This window comes from Diadema antillarum, unplaced genomic scaffold, assembly GCF_040938485.1.
Source record: "Diadema antillarum isolate AM-2024a unplaced genomic scaffold, OU_Dant_1.0 scf00000068, whole genome shotgun sequence".
NCBI lineage: Eukaryota > Metazoa > Echinodermata > Echinoidea > Diadematoida > Diadematidae > Diadema > Diadema antillarum.
The window spans coordinates 108,938-130,726 of record NW_027270957.1 but is presented as its reverse complement, the minus strand read 5'-3'; the positions used below and the strand labels follow the sequence as shown (position 1 = coordinate 130,726).

Sequence of the window (21,789 nt, the reverse complement as noted above, 5' to 3'; positions counted from 1 at the left end):
ATGCTCTCCTATTCATCCAATTAAACCAAGTTCAAGGAAGGTGAACATTCAACACATTTCTGACAAACTTGTCATTTTAATATTTTGCCAGTTTTGTGAAAATGTAATCACACATTGTCCACATGTACTATCTAGACCTATTAGGAGAATTATGCATTATGGCGGAGGCATACCAGTCGCCATAGCGACATTTCTAGTTATTTCTATTTTTTTATATTTTTCTTTTTTCACATTAGGGCACAAGGGCATATTATTTGTTCTCTCTTTGTTGTCCCAAAATACTGTGAAGCATAGTCAGAAATGGTACTATGCATCATCATATATGGTAGTGTGGTTAGTTAAAGATGGATTATTGATCTGCGTCGTAAAGTATAGAGTTTTTGGTGGCAACTACTATCTATTTTCATATTGAGTATGGGTTTGCTGGTTTTTTTTTACATTTTATAGCAAAAGAACATGACTGTCTTTTTTTTTTTTTTTTGGGGGGGGGGGGGAGTTAGAAAAGACATTGAGACAACCAGAATAAATGAATGATTGTAAAGTGTGGAAATAAAGTGTATTATGTTATTCTTTATGAAAGGACAGCTAAAGATGTCGTCTCCTTTGTAAAAGCTTATTAGATTTTCATCTTAATCCATGTCTGAAGACCAAAGCACACACACTCACACACATTATGAATATTGTTTTTACCTCATTGAGCAAACTTGTAAGTCAAAAGCATTAACAAAGAGTAAAGTGTGATTATTTTCAGCTATTTGAAACAGAAACATAGAAACACATACAGATATACACTGTATCTATTATTTTATCTATTCAAGAGATGAAGATTGTTGTTTGTTTTTATCAGGTGTTGTGCTTGTCAGCCCAGAAGCAAGAACCCCAAATATTCTTACAAATTGCTGTGAATAGGTCAAGACAGCCCTCATCTTGGCAATCCACTCTAATCAGGGGCAACAAAATGAGACATTACAATTCACACAAAAGTTGCAAAGTCAGCAGTTACGAAGTCTTTATCTTGCTTGGGCAGGTGTTTACACTGTCCCGTTCTTTCACATTTCAGCCAGAGCAATGCAGAAAGGGGTAAGAAAAAAAATGAAGAAAGTTCTCACGGCAGGTGAGAATTGGGGAAGATTTCTCGTGGGAATGATTGGAGTTTAATGTCAGAACAGCTGACTGGAAGTGAATTGCACCTTTTGAACAGGTAAGCCAGCGGTGATCATAATGATACGGCACGTGTCTACCCAAGAGAGCCATTTTATGGGGAGGGAAGGAGGGGATTCAAAGAGCTAAACTAAGTTAGCAGTATTGAAGACCACAGAGCAACTGACATTTTGAGTGTATGCCATATTATGATGCTGGGATGCTAGGAACTGTTCTTTGTATGGACTACAGATGGAGCAGTTCTGTACACTTTCATTGCAGCTAAGGCCTCACACCTGTGAATATATTCTCCATAGACACACATGTTAAGAATAAAAAAGCATTATATGAAAGGCACAAAAGATTCAATATACCGGTATTTTATGTTTCATATCTGCATAGACCATCTTATTTCACTCCAGTCATGAAATTTGCAAGAGGCTTTTTACTTCAGAAACTGCACGCAGAAGTCCATAAAGATAGACTACCGTTTTTCCACTCCCAAGATTTAATGCATTTTCTGAATCTATGCAGAAACCTATTCAGTCCCCTTAGCTTAAAAAGAAAGTGGACCCATAACTCAGCCTCAAAATTGAGAGCTGTATTATGTAGAAAGATTCAACCTCATGATTTTGTGTCAGTGATCATTTGTTCAGTCTGAATTTTTTCCAAACTTGTCAATCAAAATAAACCACATAAAAGACAGATTGATAAGGAAGATGGGAAATCATTGATCTACAATAAAGAAGTGGCCAATGTTGATTTTCACAAGTTTGCCCAATAAAGTTTAGATAATGAAAATGTATGGATCATTATAAAAAAAACCATCACTATTTTTAGATTACTGATATTGATCATGAAATGTTGTAAGTTTGAACTAGAAGGGACAATCAGTCAGAAAACAAAATTAGCCCTACATGAGGAATAAAGAAAGAGTATTGCATGCCTTACTGCTAAGAAGACTGTCAGCTTAAGCAAACGTGGTTGTTTTTTGTTTTTTTACATACCTTTTTAGCAGATTACAGACAACTAAAACACTTCATAGGCTGTTACCCATTATTACGAGTTTTCAAATCACACTTGTCAAATTAAGATTGGAAATACAATTTGTAGCACCTGAATATATTTGAATATTTGTGAAAGGATTGTGCCACAGATGATAAGGAGTTGCTAAGCCACAGATATAAATGCCTCCATTACCGATCTACAGTAAGAGGGGGGAAAAACCACTAAGTCTAAGGTGTATCATAAATTGTTACATGTCAGCGTATTAATTGTTTTATTTTTTTTACCTGTACAACAGACAGCTCATCACAGATAATCCACACAAAAATATACATTTTTGAAGACTAATCCATGACATCAGTGGTGAAATTGCAACCCTTTTTTTTATCGCCATGACAACAAGGACTTGTCTTTTCTGTTACGGTAGATGATGTGATTGCTTGCTCTGAAAGGCTCAAATCCAGGTCCATGTGAACACTCAATCACATAGGTAATTTCAAAGTTGAATAGCGCCACCATGTGGTGGCATATTGCCGTGTGCTATTAGTCATGCCGACAGCGAATGCAAAGGCAGCTGCTATGACTGAATTTGTTCAGCCTCATCTAGCAGTGTAATCAGCTTGTTTCATCTCATGTGCAGATTGGAATCAGACAAAAAACTTGAATTTGCCTGCCAATTACTATGACTTCGGAGTCTGAAGAGAGTCTGAAGTAGTTGTCATGTTTTGATCTTATCCTACAGATTATCTGTGAGTGAATGTTCAGGCAAAGGGAATTAAACTGGTATTGTGGCTTATATCCTCCAATTAGTAATTACTTGATGACTGCATGCACTCCTTTTAGAAAAACCTTTGGAATGATTGCAATAAATTGCTTAGATACAAATGCCATGAAATCAAGTTATCAGGTGACACATCAGGAGACTGAAAAGAATTTTAATCAAATTTATTGTACCAGTGTTTGAATAAAAGATTAAAACATATACTTATTAAAACAAGAAATAACATTCCTCTCAAACCCACAGACTCCAGTAGAAATAATGTAAAGTTTAATTTTCAAACCAGTGGTTCTGTCTACAAATCAGCCACTGTAACATTATACATTTTGTCTATGCAGTTCAAAAGTATTTTTCATAGTAGCTAAAATTAAAAGCATATCAACATGGCTTTTTAATTGTTTGCATATTTTTCACTAGTATGATATGGCATTTTTTTTAATTATTCAGTGTCCAACAATAAGATGTAGTTTCAGCAAAGAATTACTTTCAACAGAAAAGGTTTCTGTCATATTGGTAGCATTTTGCTGCTTTACTCTTAACCCTCTGCCTGCCACATTACTTTCTTGTCTGTAGGTATGTTTTTGAAATCTGTGCACATTTGACTCATTGACAGAGAAGGGGTTAAATAGAGTCACGTGCCTGCCGTCTCGGGGAGCATGGACCTGTAACTCGGGCAAGCACGTGCTTTCTCCTCACGTTCCGCTAGGTTAGGACTTTTTGATGATTTCCTTACCATAACCACCCTCCCCCTTCCATCTCTCCATCTTCCCCATCTTCCTATCCACCCATCCTTCCCACCCCACCCTCCTACCCACCCTACCCTCCTACCCACCCTACCCTCCCACCCATTCTACCATTCTTCCCCACCCCACCTCCCACAATACTAAACACACACTCAGATACTTCATCTATACCCTTCCTCACAGACTGTCAGACTCTAACCCAAACACTTCTGATTCAATTTCAGTCATTTCCTCCTTGTCTCTGTGGCTCTTCATCTTAAGACTTCTCTATACAGGTAGACAAGATGTTATAAAGACTGAAAATATGTCCATAGGGAATCTTTAAACCTTTAAATCCAGGAAGTGGTATTATTCATATTGATATGTTTTCTTCTTCATTTTTTTTCTTTTTATGAGGGGCAGGATCTCAATTGCAAAAAGCAAGTTCAGTTGTTATTTTGATTCAGCTGCTAGCATGTCTACTTTCTGTCTGGTCAAACGAGGGTGTTTATTTCCTCTATAACGATTTGAGAGGACGGGGGCACAAACTGTAGATATAGGTGTAATATGTCATGAGAGATATCCCAAGCGACACATGCAGAAGCTGTTTTCTCTCTTTTGGTAAGGCTTTATACTGCCTACCTTGCCTCAAGTTCTGTGTTTCTATTCCTATTATGTAATTGAGTAAGCTCTGTTCTATTCATTGAACTTCAAAGTCAAACCAGCCCAATTTGTAGCATTCACAGAGATAAGTGTTTCATTACAGATACATGTAAGTGTGTTTACTGAGGATGACTCCACTCTTTCTGGTTACATTAGGAAATAATGCCCACAAATACAATGGGTTTACATGAAGAAAAGACTTATCGTCGCTGGGGTGACAAGACTTTGTATCTGCAATTTTGGTGAAAATGACTTTTTTGGATTAATAGTCAAATAATGGGTTTAGTGATGTCCTGTCCAAATCCCAACTGTCTTACTCCAAAAATGAAGCCACCATGGCATGTCAAAGGAAAAGTGATCCCATTTGCTATAGTGCTTTGGCCGCAATGTTTTTTGGCTCTCCTGAACATTTGACATTTTGTAGATACGAGGTCTTGTCGCCCCAGCGACGTTATATTTCCTGTGTTACATGTAAATGTGTTTGCAAGAATATCATAACTCATTTCTGAAGGAAGCATATTTGGGAAATCTTAGAAATCACCTTAGATGATATCTATTTTGATCTAATTCGGAATATGATGGCATGTTTAACACTCCATGAAATACTATCGGAAACTGTCACTTTTTCATGATGACATTTTCCAAAGTTCACTGTTTGTTACATGATGTCACAAAGCAATTGTGACATCATCTCACGCTTTGTAAGATCACTGTAGGATCCCTCTACACAGCATTGCATCTACCACGTGACTTCTTGCCTCATTTTTTTCCCTTCTACTGTTTGTTTTTTTAATCCAAAAATATAAAAGAAGTATGCGCTGCCTAATTTAGTAGAGTTTTTGATTTCTTAAAACTATTTGCCTCAGTGCCTCCAATAGTCATATTATGGAGTCACCTCTGCCCATAGTTTTATCCAGAAAACTCCTGAGGCGAAGTACATTATTTCATTATTCTAAATAATTTCAGTCATAAGGAAAGGAATAACAGACTACAAGGAAAGATATTTGTGTATGTGAGCCAAGGACTCGGTGCTCATGTAAGAAACAATAATTAGTTTGGAATGTAATGGACTGGGGAAAATGAATTTGGATGTCTTAGTGTGTAAGATCAATTGTGCATTAAAGTGATTTTGTCTGTAAGAGGGTACATGTGAGCATTCTACATATCCTTTAAGATGATACCTAAGTAACCTTACTTTGATTTCTCCTCTGCGCTTTTCCGATGACCCTGGATTGTCTATGTGACATGATGTCACCGTTCTATGCCCGTAGCCACCCCAAGTGACGTGGGACTTCAAAATTCTGTCCTGCCCCCTCTTCTGGGGACCCATTTTCCTGTCACTCTCCCTCCCCCATCCCCCCCCCCCCCCACCCTCCTGCATACCTACTTCCTGACTCTTGTACACCCCTTCCGTGAGTCGGGGTATCTCTTTGTGACTCTGTGTAGGTGTAGTGCCCTATCTCTTTTGCTCATGGACAGAATTTGAGAAGAATTAAATGGAAAGCTGAGCATAGCTTGTGGATTTACTGTTCTTATTAGTATCTGAGTCATAACACACTTAATCTAGGTCATTCAAAAAGAAAATTCACCTCATATTTTCTTGTATGGTGTAATGTGGGGTTTTTTATTCTTGCTGTGGTCTTGCAGAAAATATAATAACATGTGTGTTTCGATCTCAAACATAAAAATCAAGTGTTCAATGTAAAGCACTCTTTATGAATATCCTGCACTAGCAATATGTAAATATAAAATTTGTGTCTGTCATGGCTCTGCCAATGGTTGCTGTTCAGCCATAAGAGTTTACCGATAGTAGTCTCCATCATTTACACACACACAAAAAAACTTCTATAACAAATTAAATAGGCATTGAATTTTTTGGCTAAATGAAATAAAAGACTATTTTTTACAAACTATCTCTAGTTGCATATTCTCTACAATGATCCAATAGATTTGATCATGAGTAATATTTGGGGTTTTTTAAGCATGACAGATTCAACCTGATGTATATTCTTGCACTATATACATCCCACTCCCCACTTGAAGGTGATACATTTTTTTTTAAGTGTAATATTTATATAAACCTTTTACCAGAATCTTGCATCTTTCTTTCACCTTTTGGATTTGTAAAATCAATGATGAAAGAGTCTACGTTCATTCTCTGTGGAGAACTGGACTTTTTAACTTTAGACCCTACTCCCAGTCAGATATAGTGCTGAATATTGAATAAATGTAGAGAGTCAAGTGTAATCGACTTGTTGCATGATGGAACAATAGCAAATAGTAGCGTGCATGCATGCATGTATCCAATGTGGGAGCACTATGGTATAGTGAATATGGCCCTGGATTTTTCACCCAGAGGGTCCTCAGTTCAAGTCCCACCAGGTGTGCGTATCTTTAGGTGTGGTATTTTACCCTGGATGTCCCTTGCATCTACACCCAGATGTAAAATTTGGTACCAGGCAACTGCTTGAATGTTAACAGTGGCACAGCCCTTTGATAGAGCAATGCTAAGACTGAAGAGGTTATACCCTCAGTATAAGGCTTTATCATATCATAAACCAAGAAAAAATGTTGAAAATGTTATTTTGTCATGAAATATACATCAAAAAAATGCTTCATATAAGTCTTAGACTGTTTTGCAACATGTAGATAAGTTTTAAATGAAAATTCAGGTATCTGTAGCTTGTTTTGCTTGTGACTTGTATTTTTCCATTAAAAAAAAATGCTGGCTATTGAGTTTCAAATTGGTAAGTGCTAGACCAAGAATATGAAAATTAGTCCTTGAACAATCCTTGAAAAGTCCTTGAATTTTAACCGTTTAGTCAGTATAGTTCTGGTATCATTATTAATTCTTCAAAGACAGAATAGATTCTACATGTAAAAGTGACACAAAGCCATATGGGTTCAGTTATCACATATCTGTCATTGCTGTGTTGTAATATATTCAGGTTTTTTTATATTTGTCAAGTGTCAGCATGTCTCCCATATTACCTTCCCATGTGTATAAAAGAAAAGAAGGACAAAAGTGCTCAATGATATGTGTCTTTGCATGCACGAAAGTGGAGATCAAAGTTCTGGCCCTTTCTTTTTTCATTAGTACTTTCTTCCTTTTTTTGGTCTATATTGTATGAAAGGAAGGACCCGTATACCACAATACTCCTGATGATTTGTCTGCAGTGTATAAGGAAGGGAAGAACAATCTTATCTCAGTGATTTTTTTTTTCTTTTGTTCTATCTATTAAACCGATCTGGCAGAACAAATTGTTGTGTCGGCGGGCTTTTGTCGGGGAGATCCCAGACTTGCGGTGCAGATGATGCTAAGTGAGAGTGGCAAGAAGAGGATGCAGGGGAGAGGGAAGAACAGGGGGGTCCATCATTACATGGGGGGCTAAGGAGATGGAGTAGGGGGATGGGTGGGGATAGGGAGAGGGGTGGGGGAGTGTCCTGTCCTGGCCTTGCATTTCTATTGTGCGCAGTTAACTGCACAGATGGACGTTTCATTCAAGTCATGTTCATTATCATGTTTTGCATTTAATACTTGCTGTGGAGGAAGATGATCTTTGAACTCATATCTGTAGTAAAAGAAAGTAACGTTTCCTCATTTTTTTGTGTTTTTTGTGTTTGTTTTTTTGTTCTGCTTACTGTAAATTTTAACTCCTTTCATTTTCTTGCAATTGTTTGGTTGGTCATTATGAACAAATGTGTATGCAGAAAAAGATGGTCATCTAGTAGTCTTGTAGTTTATTATGTGATACTAAAATTAAAAGGTGGTTCTTGCATATGCGGTAGATTCTCACCACAATTTTGTGCACCTCAAGTAATAATATGAAAGCTTACCATAAATTGGTAAGTAGTTCTTAGACTTTTTTCAATAGGGGAATGTATAAAAAATTAGAAAAATAAAGAGCAGTAATGCGAGTTGAGCTAAGCCAAGATATAGGACCAAGCTCATCAAAAAAGAAGAGAGAGAGAGAGAGAGAGAGAGAGAGAGAGAGAAGAAAATGTCATGATAGACAAAATAATGCTAACAGCTATAGTGTTTTATACCTGTTGCTGTGGACTTTTGGAATCATCCTTGCCTTAGTAATGTTTTATTTCATATCTAAGCTGGATATCATGTATCACTATATTTTGTTATATATCATACATTTTTCATTCAGAAATATGAAAAATGAAACTGAAACTGAACCTGCCAGCTTCTGAGTTCTGAGTTGCCCCCCCCCCCCTTCCTCCACCCTGGAACAAAATGCAAAAATATTGCAAATAATGTATTGCAAGACAATTGTACTTGTGTTCTTTTCATCTTCTGCACCAAGTGTCATTTTTCAATTTAAAAACTTTCCCTCTGTCTCCATGTACTTTATCCAAAAAGTGATGTAATGTATCGGTAAGGGGGAAATACGTCAGACATTTGTATGAAGTCAACACTGACTCACCCCATGACATCATACCGAGTCACAGTGAAACACCTCTTTGCGGTTTTCTGAGTCCTTTCACTCTTTTTAACATTGGGTAGTGCTATTCATTCATTTAGAGCAATGTGCTGACAAATTTGCAAGTAGATTGTCACTTTTCAGTGTACAAGAAGTTCATCATGTGTCACCACCATCATCATCTTTTATTAGTGTATCTTCCACATCTCTGCTCCCTTCTCGTTAATGAAAATATGAATTGTCATATGTTTGTCAACAGCAAGATATCTTAAAGTAAACAAAAACTATTTTCAATAAAGCAAATAGGAATTGATATTAGTTTATCAACAACCAAATATTTCAAAGAAAAACATTTTCAGTCTAATGGAGCTGTCAAGAACAGATTTCCTACAAACTGGTGATACGATCGCCATAAAGTAAACCAAATGCAGATCAGTCAAGTTTGAGCTGATTTGATGCTAAATGGCTCTTGATGGAAAGGGAAATGTTTTGATCCCGTAGCGCCGAGAACATCTCAAAATGAGGGCACTACTGCTGATGACAGGCATGATACAAATATTGTTGTGTCCTCCTGTATCTCAGATGGTGGATGTATATTATGGAGAAGAGGTACCCAGCGAGGGGGCTATTTGGGTTGTTTGTGCGGAGCGCTGTTGTTGCAACCACTCCTCCCAAACTCGGAGAGATTGCAATGACAGATGAGCGATGGTTCGGGAGGAAGTTTTCATGATAGCTGACAGAGGCCAGTTGGTCCAAAGGGGGAGAGGGCTAAAATTAGGGGGAGCGACATGAGAGGGGGGCAATTGCTGGCTCGCGCTTGATCCTCACGCCATCAAAACATCAAACTCTCCTTACGTGTCGTATCTCAAACAGTTTAGGTGTGTTATAGCGTATTCACCACCATGTTGTCTATTAGGCACCGACCTAATTGTCATTATGAAGTAAGCATGTGTTGTTAGCTTTAAACTTTGTCTCTTTGAAGATTTGAAGACTGTGAGGGGAAAGGGAGGGGTACAGTAGGGAAGTGGGTTAGAATTTGAAAGGGATGTGGTAGCTAGGCTAAAGGCTCTTATGAAATGTTTTCTAATGCACAAACTATGTATGGGCATTTTTAAAATTATGCATAATTTTGTCAGGCACAAAATCAGGTCATTCTGATCAGATATTTTATATACCTGAGTTCATTGTAGTTTGGTAGTAATTTATGACATTTACAGAATTGATTAAATTCCGTGTGCGACTATCATCTGTTTATGTATTTCAATGATATGTGTATGTTTAATGATTTTTGCTTCTAAATTTTTGTTTCCTCTATCAAACCTGCATAAGGGAGTGTATATATGCTTCAGGATGAAAATGCATAGATTGGCTAAACACTAGGTAAACATCTCCAATTGAAATGATGGTATATCTTTATGGTTGGATTGTTTGACATGAATGCCAATAACTTTTTCAAATGTCCTCTCTGAAGAACTTAGTAATGTGGAAAGAGTGCCTAGTGTGTGGGAACTTAAGGGACCACTGCCACCAAGAGATTTGAACCATAGGCCACAAGATTGAGAGACCCATTCACTTTTACACTAGGTATGTTCACACGCAGTTGCTAAACTTGAAGTTTAGGTCGAAAATTTAACTGTCGATGATTAGCTTCATGTGTGAATTCATGACGCGGGTTCACACGCACACCTAAACTTTAAGATACAACTTACGAGCGAATCCCGCTCGATGATTATTTCAGAAGTGCAGAGTCTTCGCTATGACCTTATGCCCATACAAAATAGCGCAGCTGCAGTTTGACCCGGAAGCAAATGAGAAGAGAGGTTCACACTAACTCACAAGCTCGTTGATTATTGTGTCCACACGGAGGGAAACTACGGGTGGGAATCCCCAGTGGCAGTTAAGTTTTCGACCTAGACTTAAAGTATACGAACAGCTAGTGAATGTAACGACTGATACCCGAACGGCTCCTCAACAAAGAGGATATAACCAGGTCACCTCTCAATCCTGAGGTCAGCTTGACCCGACTCGAGTTAATTTTCTGACAGACAGAAGTCATGGGGAGAAATGAAGAGGATGTGGAAGAGGGGCCCAAGATGTAGGCCTATTGGTAGGGGAGATGGGCCATGAAAAAAAAGAGCTGACTTTCACCACAGAGCCCACAAAGGGCCATAAACATCGTATCGGGTCATTGCCATCCAGACACTGTGGATCCCACCCCCCCCCCCCCCAGTGGAGATGAAAATTACGTGAGCACTCTATTGTTAAAATAGTTGTGTGTGGGCATATGTGCTGGGGTGTGTACGTATGTGTATGTGTGGGAGTATGGATGTCTCAGTGCACTTGCACACATATTTATTAGTGACTTCATCACCTGGGTTGAACTGTTATATTATCTGGTTGTAGTGAGTTTTGAAGTGCATATGTAGGTAAAAGAAAAAAATACTCATACACACATGTGAATAGATTCATGGAAAAAATTTTAAAATTCCGCGGTGACAATAGGACACTTGGTAAAGCTCTTATTATGTCATCATTAACACTCTCACTGATCAAAAGATGGAAAAGGGTGTGTCAACCACTCCTTGGCTAATCAAAGATTACCAGGGTGGTGTAATGTGAGATAATCGCATCCCGCATAGGGGGGCCAATGGATGTCACAGAGGGCGATTAGGGCAGCCCGGGTTCTAACGAAAAGAGGAAGTGATTTGCTGTGGCCAGGAAGAGCCCCTTCTCTGATTGGTCGATTCTCCTTCTTCCATCGGTTGGCCAGGCATCGCACTCCTGCGAACAGGGGAAGTGACTCCTTTAACGGACACTCCAACCTTCATTAATAGTATCCTGCTTGAAATGTAGTTCTTCATCGGACTTTCCCTTTTTTTTCCCTTGCTCCAGCCTGGACACTGCCATTGTTAGTACTAACAAGTGTATACTCAAGGGCAATTTGGCTGCACCCACAAAGCAGTGATTGTTCAGTTAAAATCTCATATTGTTGAGATTTAATCATTTGAATTTCTTTAGACTTTATTGCATTTTAATATAGGACAATTCTTGTGTTTCAGGTTTGGATCAGTAGAATATTTGTTATCATTAAAAAAGAATTTATCATATGGCTTCAGATCTTTTCCCACAAAAACCAGTAATTGTTTTGTACCGTAACTATGTATTAGGCAGTTTGGCAGGGCAAGAAGGCAAACAAAGAGAATGCCTTAGGCTGTGCCATCCTCGATAGGGTGCTGAAATTAGCAGGTGATGCTCGTTTTATTAATTGGACCAATTTGTTGAAGGCCACTCACATCGGGTCACAGAAACCTTTGACTGAATCTAATTTCCTTTGAAGTTCAAAGAATTGGCAAACATCCAGTGTTGTACATCTCCCTCCAAACCCCCTCAAATCTCTCATCCACTTCTGATGTTAACAGAGCAGCGGGTGTCAGTGGAACAAATGAAGGAGTAAACTCTGCTGTAGGATAGGTTTTAGGATCAGTATCATGAAAATGGTCTATGAGTGAAAATACTCTTGTGTTTTGATGGGGTTGATGGTAAAGGGGGTAATGAGTGAGGGGGAGAACCAGCTTTAGGGAGTTGGGAAGGGGGGGGGGGGGACAGACGGTCTATGTTTAGGAAGATGCAGCACAGTTTTCTGTGTCTGTTTGGTACTTCAGGAGTTTGGGGAAACACAAGGAGACATATGGAAGCGCAAGGAGAGGAAATTTTGTCTTTCTCAAAAATTGGATTAGGAGTGACAGGATGGGGAATTAGAGGGATTGGGGTGCCACTCTGTAAGGTGGAGTGTGTGAGGGGTGGGGTGAAATGTGCATAAATTAAGGAGGAAGAAAAATGGCTCAATAGCCAAACATCATCAGACACAATTCAAAGCTTAAAGAGATAGTAAAGTATTGGGTGAGATGAGGATTGGGCTTTTAACTTTTTTTGTGAAATACCAAGAAACCACTTATGGAATTTAACAGAGCATACCGTTCTAAGATGATTTCAAAGTTTATTTGATGAAAATCGGTTTTGGAATGGCTGAAACATCCAAAAACAAAGTGAGACAAAGCTTTCGTAATAAAAGATGGGTCCTACCTTTTATTAGGATCACTCTGTTTTGGATATCTCAGCCATTTCAAAAACCAATTTTCGTGAAATAAACGTTGAATTCCTCATAGAATTATACATGCTCTTTCATATTTCATGAGAGGTTTCTCATTATCTCACAAAAAAACAAACAAAAAAAACATTAAAAAATCTGAATCCCATCTCAACCAAAACTGTATCATCCCTTTAAACTTAAAAGGATCTCACATTATTGGGATGCTGGACAGGCAGACTTTCTTGATGGCAGCAGCACCACTGCAAGTCATGTTGTAGTCACTGTCAACCGTCCAAAGCTACTATTAGGGACCATGGGGACGACAGCAGATTATGCTGTACGTCTTTACATGCATGCCAGATGCGCAAAAAATTTGCCTGCAGGCCTTCGTCTTGTGGTTTGAGCACTGATGCCTGTCAGTTTATTATATTTCACAATCTTATGCACATGACTCAGGGGAATATCAAAGCTTACATGGACCAGAAAATTTGTCATGTCCACAACAGCTAGTCCCTTTCAGAGTTAAAAGAAAGTATGCATCTGGTTCCTCCAGAGTGAAACAGCTTTTCTGTTCCTCCGACTGTAGTTCGAGCTTGTGTCCACTAGAACTGTGCTACATTAACTAAAAAGAAACATACACCTGCTCTGTAGTTCCTGTGTTTGTCTTTCTGTAATACTGTGAAACCAGATACATGTGTGGCATAAAAATTGCTCGAACTGGAGCAGATGCCCTTTTTTGCGGTATGAAACTTTTGCAAATTGCTACTGGCATTCAATGCACTGTGTAGAAAGAAGAAGACACTGTCACGAATCTTTGCTTCTATCAAAATTTGCGAAAGTGTCATGCACACAAAAATATCTGGTTTACAGCACTGCTGGGCATGTGTGTATTTGTGTATTTTTAGCAAACTGGGCATGACTTTTGTCATAAGTCTCAAGAATGTTTTGAGAGACAGAAATTGCATCAAGTCTTAACATCTGAATTTTGTCTTATCGCACACATTCACACATATGCACAAAGTGTGTCGTCTTATACACTTTAAACTTTCTTTTTCCATTCTTATGTTAAATAATCTCCTCCTTTTTTCCATATCATCAACCAGTTCTATGTCAAACAAATAGGTACATTGACAAGATGAGTAGAATATAAAAATACTATATATAACATATTCTTAGTTTTTCTTTTATATGTCAGGTGCTCAGTGCTTAGTATGTTTATAACCATACTCACAAACACAAAAACACTCCAAAGAAATTCTTATTAGATGCCCCCCAGCCCACCCCAGTGTAGGGGTTCATGCAAGCACACAGCGGTTCACTATGTGGTTGGTTGCAGACGTCACTGTTGGCGCTGGCACGCAAGTTTACGCACACACTCTAACTCGCACGACTCACTTCCCCACAAACGCGAGGCATGAACTGCACACCACACGTATGAAGTCTTATCAGCACCCCCTGAGTGTACTCAAGCCGACTAGCTCATTTGCAAACGAGAGGTTGAAAGAGTCGATTCACGCGCGGGGCCTCTGAAAAGAGGATCAACACTTGCTGAAAGTTTTGACTCAAGAATTGTCATCGCCTGATTGAAATCAGTGGATTTAAGAGAGAGAATATCTTTTTCCCCAAGCTTTTGACAACACTTTTTTTTCAGGAGGGGGTCTATTGTTCTTTATGTTGTTATTGTGCCATTCATGGAAGTCTTGTGCACTACGGTCATATCGTCTCAGGATTTCTGCGATGAGACCATCTCCGCTCATTCTCACATGAGTGGATTCCGTTTCATTTGATCGCTGCCAATCATATCTTGGCATCTTGGCATCGGACCACCACCTCCCTGCCCCCCCCCCCCATACCAACCAGTCTTGTGACGCTGTGATTGGATCATTTGATATAATCTCGGAGCCCATCATGGTTTACCTGGATACTTACTTGCCACCATCTCAGGGATATGTCAAGGTATGCAGCACAATTCCTGCTTTTGAGCGGTAATCTGCCATTTTAATGTCAGAAGATTAGTTTAAAATCAATGCCATACTATGAGTACTTCATACTGCTAGTCAAAAGTTCAAATACTACACTGGATTTTCAATAAATATTTAATGAATGTATACAAATGAACTTTCGGTCAGACTTATATGTAGGATATCATCTGTGATCAGAAAGTAACAAACAAAAGAAGAAAGAGCAGATATATTTCATTCTCACATTATACTGCGTGTGAAGAAAACTTTTAAAAAGAATTTTTAAAGACATTACCTGTGGGGTATTGTGGTAGATCTTTCACAAGGTTTCGAGGGATTTTAGAAGCTCACTAGGAATAGGTTTACTCTTTGTGTGTTTTGACTACCAGTTAGCACAGAAAACCCCTAGTGTTGTACATACTGTCCAAAGTCCGTAGTGGCCATATTCATGTTGTTATTACTGAAAATGTTTGCTTCATCTATTCAATGAACTGATTTCATACCCAGCACTTCTTTTGTCTTTTTTGAATTGCAATTTTCTATTCTTTTCCTTGCCCTTGCATTACTCACGTCCTTTAATTCTACGTGTACATGTCTACGTCAGAGCTTTTGCAGTATTAGCAACTCACAAGAAACATGCTGAATGTGCTGAAAAGAAGCGCCAGTGTGTAGTATCATTTTTAATCCATGTTTACAGCAAGACAGATGTAGAGACTGTCAAATTACAAATTTTCCTGACATGCCTACTTTGAGATCAGGTTATCCTATACAGTCTCAAACCAGTACTTGATCCAGATTGTATTGGCAACGGCAACACGTCAAAAACCAGATGCAGGTTTTCTCTAACAATTCTACAGTTTGTATGTGAAATTATCACATGTGGGAGTTAATAGATTGAAAGAATATTATTTCCTGTGAGCTTTCCAATGTCTATCGCACCATTTGGATACAGCTAGATGAAGACAGGCCTCATTCACAAGGACTACGCAGGAACAGAGCTGTGTAACTTCTCTTGATGGGCTAATTATGAAATTGATGTTCATTGACTGTTTCCTTTCAAAAGTGGGGCATACACATGTGTTTCATATGACCCTTTGCAGATGTTTCGATTTATGAGGTCATACTGTGTACATTAAGTACCCTGGTAGTTCCCTCCCCCCCCCCTCATTTTTTCTTCTTTTTTTTTTGCCGTTGTTCGATAGGGTTTTTTTGTGTGTGTATGGGAGGAGTAATATGTAGAATACAAATACAAAATCAGACCAATAGAAACATTTGTTACTTTTTCATTTATTAATTGTATCCTGATCAAGTAGTAACTTGTGGAGTTCAGGAAAGTATTCATCAGCTAGTCCATTTGTTTTTGTTTTTATTTGTTAATGAATTAGATGAATAATTTCCTTCTGGCTGAAGGGAACTACTTTCTGTCATTCTCTCGTAAATACAATTATTGTATCATCTAATCATATTTATTTACGAGTTTGCTACGGTTGCCACGGAAACACCCCAATCTATTTTATGGCAAGCCTGTTTCCTCAAGTGAAATGAATGATTGACATGTGTGTCTCGGCGTCAAACAGTGACCTCCCAGCGAAGTGACGCACGCATCCATGGCTTTGACTCCACTTCCCGTCGGTGAAAGATGTTTATTATTCACCAAATTAAGGTTGGTGTAGGGAGCAGCCATAACCAAAAGAAAAAAAAAAGGAAGCAAGAGCTACCCTATAAAATGAGAGTATCGCAATGGGTCTTTTTTTTATTTCACAGAGGGTAAAGATAATTGTTTGATGATGGCTTGCTGATGTCTCCGCCCATCACTCGTCGTACAAGACTCGAACGGAACTAAGAACGAAAAGTGACAAATACCTACACCATTTTACCCTCCCCAACCTTATTCACAATAAATGAACAACAGCAGATGTGTACTGATGCAGTCAATTTACCGTCTGCATCTGGTTGAAATAAGGTGGGAAAAAAAAGAAGGGACATGTGTGGCAGAGCTCCCGGAAGATAGAGAGCAATAATGCAGTGACAGTTGGCGTATGACACATTACTTATTCATGATTTGTTGCCTCCAAATCTCAAGATTGTTGCTGGATTAGGGACCAAAGAGGCACAGATGTAATTGAAAATACTGTACCGAGTGTAGACATAAGTGACATCGTACAGTCACATATCTTTGTAAATACCGTTTAATTCTAACAATGGAAATTATTGTCAGTGTATTTTGATGCCACATATATCTTAATGCACAGATTTTTTAGTCTTAGAAGCCATTTGATTAATGTTCTTTATGATAGTTTAATCCAGTCAGGTATCATGCCATTCAGAAAAAAAAAGAAAAACCAGCAACTCAACGACATTACTTTTGACACCCCATTTGACAAACATGCATATATCTCTGGTCAGAGTATGTGGGTTTCAATACATTGTCCTGTGGATTTGTAGAAGTCAGTAAGATTAACCCATATCGGGCCAACGCACCTACATATGTAAGCTAACACCCAAGTGGCCCAGCACCGTTCGTGCACACAAGCCGACAAACAGACAACTCTCCAAACAATCACTCTTCATTAGCAAGCAATGAAAAAAACATAGACAAGTGGTTAATCATTTGAAAGAAGGAAAAAATCTCTTTAATATGGTATATAACATGTTGCCATTCAATGCATAGTACAGTCATAGTACTCAGCAGAAGTGAATATGACGTCATTCATATGGCATTTTATTCACTACGGGATATTCCATATATGGCCCCTGCGGCGTTCGAACGAACTACGGAATATCCAGTAGATGGCCCGATATGGGTTAATACGATATGAACCCACAACCCTTTGATTTAAAAGCGAAGTGCCTAAATGATTAACTGTTTTACCTGCCGAATGAAGCAGCAGTGCATGGTGTAGGCCTAAACTCTTAGTATTTTCCACTCAGAAGACCTGTTTGTATTGATTGTTCATGGCATTTCTATTGTGTGGCTCTAGGAAGAGTAATACAGAAATGAATTTGTGTCCTGACTGATAGGTACTGTAGATTGCCTAAAGAGCATTTTGTATCTACTGTTGATCGAAAAATCAAATACTGGAGAAGATTATCTTAACCACTGAATGTCTGGTACTTGAAAATGACTGTTTTGGGGATTTGTTTGTTTTGGGGATTTGTTTGTTTGTTTGTTTGTTTGTTTGTTTGTTTGTTTGTTTGTTTGTTTGGGGGAGGGGGTGTCGTAGCCTATTTAGTTCACCATCACTGTATGAATGAGAGGTAGTGTTACAATGAATGTAGGCCCCTATTTCTGAAGGTATGGTCTACAAAATGATACTGAAAAAAGACCAGTGCAAGAAGGTTGGAATCAGTCAATATGAGAGATATCTCAATGATGAATCCCCTTGATCCTTGTCCAACTAATTTCTCACCCATCATACCTCTCCCAGATATGTAAGAAATGTAAGGGGAACCCTTGAATTGTAGAGCACAAATCCCTGTTGATCGCTATGGCTGATACCCATCACAGATTCTAGCTATTTCCTACAAGGAGGTTCTTTCCATCGCCTGTATTCTCCTTATATCCTGGTTCCCATATCCTAAGCTTTCCCAGTATTCAAGTGAGGTGGAAAGCTAAATGACATATGGGATCACCATGGATCGAGACAGACAGCACTGTGGGGAAACGACTATGTAAGATGGCTTATCGAGTTTTAAGTTCTGTGTACGTCAAACCTTGCTCTTATATCCACCCCGGTTGAGTTAAAAATAGCTCCAGCAGGACTCCACCTATTGAGGCCAGGATGGGGGAGTCTTGCGGGACAAAATAGAAAAGAAACTACTCATATAACACTAGCTGAAGTAATTATTTTAAAGCTTTTAAAATTCTCTCCTGCATCATCAAAGGCTCTCCTCTTTTTTTTTTATTTTATGAAAAGCAAAAGAGGATGTTATCTCTTTCATTACTACTTAAGCTAATGAAATAGTCATGATCTTCAATAAATCTATATATATATATATATATATATATATATATATATATTTTGCACTTTGTTTTTTTAGAGTCAAGGGAAGTCATTAGCCATCTTTGCATTGCAGATTATGCACATCAATGTATAAGATCAAAACTACCTACCACCGGATTTTCAACTTTTGATCCGAATGTTTATCCATCCGTCAGTTCTTACAGCGTCCAAATTAAGTCCTGTCTTTGAACGAACAGCAGAAGAGTTGTCACGCAAGCATTATTTTTTGAAGCCATTATTTGCCCGGGGAGATATTGCTGACTCTTATTTAGGATATGCATTAAATTTTCTCTATGATTAGAAATTGATGTGACTTTTTAAGACTGTGACAATTGCTTAACAAAAATGTGGCTGTTACATTGTCACTTGGGAGCGCTAATAAAGTCACACTGCCGAACACTAATCTGTAATAGCTCAAAAGATGAGTAGGCCTACTTATATGTGGTCCTACAATAGATCATCTAAACAAATCAAAAAATTCCAGAAGTGGCAACAACAATCAGACAGTTGGATTAGCTTCACATTAGTTATACATCATTTTGATTTTTAGGAAACATACTACTTGTGTGAATACTGAAAGGATGTACTGGCAAAGCTTTAAAAGCATACTGATAGTGCCATCATGATACAATGTTCCTAGTTATGACAAGTGTGATCGACAGATTGAATCAAATCGCAATACAGATCATTCTAAACTAATTAGAATGGGCAAGAGAATATGACTTTAAAGGACAAGTTCACTTTCATAGACATGTGAGTTTTGTGAATGCAGCAATATTAGTAGAACACATCAGTGAGAGTTTGAGGAAAATCGGACAATCCATTCAAAAGTTATGAATTTTTGAAGTTTTTGATCAGTCAAGACTGAATGAGAAGACTACCATAGCTTGTGATGTCACATGTGTACAACGATATTAAAAAAGAATTAAAAAAATTCAACACATCTTCACTTTTCTTGTATAACAGAACAAGTGACTTCTCTTTTTCAGAAAGCAGGGGGAATAATATTGCCCTTAACATACACATAAGCAACAAGTCAAAAAAATGTGCACTTTTTTCAAAAAGTAAAGTTTTGTGAAGTTCTCTTTTTATTTTCCTTATATCGTTGTACGCATATGACATACACTGTAGTAGTTTTCTCTTCCAGCAGTGAATGCGCATATACTTTAAAAATTCATAACTTTTGAATGATTGTCAAATTTTCCCCGAACTGCCACTGATGTGTTCTTCTATTGTTACCTTCACTCAATCCACATGTATATGAAAGTGGACTCATCCTTTCACAATTTGCTTATCTATGTATGTTTGAAATTTTGTATTTTTTGCACAGTTCTATGAATGTATGTATGAATATTTTTGTTAAAGAGTTTATCTCAGCTTGAACACTAGCATAATACTCAAAGCTGTATTGATCTTAAATCACTGTGAATAGAACCGATATCCTTTCTCATGAAGGGGCCTCTACAGAAACCAAACTGTCCACATAGAATCCCAAAGTTTTTGAGCGGAAGATGACATGCCAACAAAAGCTTTGTTTTGTCGAGCAAAGTTGTGGCTCTGTTTATGGCCTGCTGTCACGAACAGGTCTCGATGACTCATTCTCTTTTTTTCGGCAAACTGGGTATGATTTAGTCTGAAATCTTGCAGACAACCATGATGGGGGGTTCATGCCCATGCCCAAGGTCAGTGGGAGAAAGTTTTAGTCATGTGACCTACTGTTCTTCCCTTGACCATGTCCTTGCCTGCAGCCGATGTTCCATTACATAAGGAGCCAGCATCCAGGCTTACCATTCCTTGTCTGGCCATGTCCTACTCATCTATCCACATCCCTGTCCTCCCAACCCCTGTGGAAGCGATGACTGCAGAGGTGGTGATGGGGGGGGGGGGGTGGTAGTCACACTGCGGACATAACAGGAAGTCCTCGGTATCAATTCGTGTCTGCTGCCATCCAATCAGGGTCCAGCGCTTCCCTGCTCAACCCTGTTCTTGTCATGTTCCTCCTCCTCCTCCTCCGAGGACCCTGGTGAGAGGAGGTGGGGGTCAAGAACCAGGGGATATGATGAGGGTGATGTTCATTGCCTGTCAGTACCTGGCCACCAGCCCCCCCCCCCCCCACCCCACCCCCCCCTCCTTTTACCCCCACCAGGACCCAGAAGCCACAGTCTTGTGGTTTAGTGCTGTATCTCTATATTTCCAATTTTCACTAATCTTTGTTAGTATTTCTTAACCTGTTGCAGCCTAATCCTAAGTATACTCAGTCAGGTTTCTATGGGAAACTTGCATTATAGGAAAACCAGCTCACCCTCAACAGTGTAAGGTACTGTATATGCTATGTATTTTGCATGGTTTTAATTTTTCTCAAATTTCGTAAGTCAGGTGCTGTACACACATTCAAAAACATGTAAAAATATTAACTTTCATCCCAATTTAAATGTGACGTGCATTCATGATTTCTCCGCTCAGTACTGTACTCCACAATCATGAATTTATCCATTGCAAAATTGTTAGGAGGTCCCAATTCGGGAAAAAAATACGCTTGCTGAATATATGGCATTTACAGTAGAATAAAAAAGAAATGATATTATGAAGCTTCTCACTTTTCAAATCAGCTTGATAAATCTGATTAACAACCAATAAAGTGCAAAATGATGAGATGCCTTCTATGTAGATAACATGATGTATCAGTTCATATATATTTGTATAGATTTCCACAAAATCAGAAAGAAATTTAACAAAATGTATCGAATGGAGAGAGAGTTTTTTATGATATCCATACTTACATACGAGACACTAAAACTAAATAGTGAAAGTTACAGTAAAAAGGTTCAGCACCAAAGAAATGCCACAGAAATATGTTTTTTCTGATGTAATGGGTCAAAGCATTGAAAATTCCCGCAGGCCCACAAAGCAAAGTTAGAATATGGATCAAGTTGCATTAGAAATATCCATGACTGTGTATTGTGACTTGTTTGCTGTATTTGTGGAAGAGGAGC

At 38.5% G+C, this 21,789-nt stretch overlaps 1 protein-coding gene across 1 annotated transcript in view; it reads left to right on the top strand.

Moving 5' to 3' along the window:
* LOC139716615 (uncharacterized) overlaps positions 1–21,789 on the top strand; it is a 192,753-nt gene that overhangs the window by 133,526 nt on the left and 37,438 nt on the right. The gene's annotated exons all lie outside the window — the stretch shown is intronic.